This window comes from Alligator sinensis, unplaced genomic scaffold (genome assembly GCF_000455745.1).
Source record: "Alligator sinensis unplaced genomic scaffold, ASM45574v1 scaffold1912_1, whole genome shotgun sequence".
NCBI classification, from domain to species: domain Eukaryota; kingdom Metazoa; phylum Chordata; order Crocodylia; family Alligatoridae; genus Alligator; species Alligator sinensis.
In genome coordinates this window covers 46,030-47,476 of record NW_005843724.1, presented here as the reverse complement: position 1 = coordinate 47,476, position 1,447 = coordinate 46,030, and positions in this window count along the sequence as shown.

Sequence of the window (1,447 nt, the reverse complement as noted above, 5' to 3'; positions counted from 1 at the left end):
GGTGACTTCTGGGTCACCTGGAAGGAGGCCTCTGCCCTTTTGCTGGAGTTGTGTGCTTGAGCAGAGCGTGCAGTGAGTAAGATGTTACTTGGAGCGGTGTGGGATTGTGTTCCGGTGGGGCAGTTGTTTGTCCTTTGCCCTTCTGTTTGGTAGTGAAGTTGCCTGCGTGCCCTCAGCATTTACCTGTGTACCCTGTGCAGAGAGGAAGGCAATTGGGGACAAGGCTGGGCTGGAGAAGGAGCAAAATTATGCCAGGTTGGGTGTGTGTTGTCTCTACGGGCTGAGGCTTCTGTCATGGCTGGAGGGGTGTGCCCTGGCCAGGCACCGTTTGGGGAGCTTTGAACTCGGTGGGTGACGTGGGAATTGTACCTGGTGGTCCCTTCTTCTGTTCACTGGTGCCCTTTGGGGTGAACAGCCTGTTTTGTCCCTTGTAGGGTCCTGCCCTGCGTGGACGGAAATGAATGTCGGTTGAGGGAGTGGAGCCGAGCAGTGCCCACGGAGGCGGAAGCAGGAGGAATTGAATGCTGTGATGTGAGTTGGTGCTGGATGGGCAGATCCAGTAGTTGGTAAGAGCTTGCTTGGAGTAATCTGGGGTTGTTTGAGTCTGGTAGTTATTTCTGCTTTGCACTTTGTAGTTCTTTGTGCTGGGGTTTTTCCTTTGTGCCTGCAGCAGGTGCGGACCTCTGGAGTTAAGGGGGGATGGCAGGCAGGGACACATGATGGCTGGTGGTGCAGTGCGATGCCGGCTGTGGTGGGTGCTGGCTTCTGGAGTTAAGGGGGGATGGCAGGCAGGGACACATGATGGCTGGTGGTGCAGTGCGATGCCGGCTGTGGTGGGTGCTGGCTTTCAGGGCTGAGGCCTTCCCCCTGCTGTCTGCCTACCCTGTGCAGTGTGTTGAGGTGCTCCCTTGGCTGCATGTGTGGGGTGGGAATTTTCCCAGTGGTTCCCTTGTACTGTGTTTTGTTCTTTCGCTTGGGGTGAATGCTTCTTCTCTGTTCTCTCTAGGGTCCTGGTGTGTGTGGAAGGAAAGGGTGAGGACACTGGAGCAGAGCAGTGGTAATGGAGCCAGAGGATCAGGATGCTAGAAGGTGTTTTGTGTTTGGGAGGAGGGGGAGGGGTTGCCTGGGTGTGGTGGGAAGGCTGAGGCAGGGAGTTGTGGGGTTTGAGGTTCCCTTCCTCCTTTGTGGTGGCATGCTGTTGTCAGGGGTCCCTCATCTGGCTCTGCACGAGGCGTGAGCATGCCTGCCAGCCCCTGCCACTAGTTGTTTTGGGTCCTTCAGCTTGGTTAGCTCCAATATTTGGGTGCTGGTGTCTGGCCCTGTTCAGGTTGTGCCGGGCCACGAGTGTTTTGTCTGAGTTACTGCCTAGCTGTTTGTATTGCCACAGGCTCTGCCACCAGTGCTGGGAATGGCTTGTCCTGTGTCTGTGTGCCTTTCTGTTTGTCTT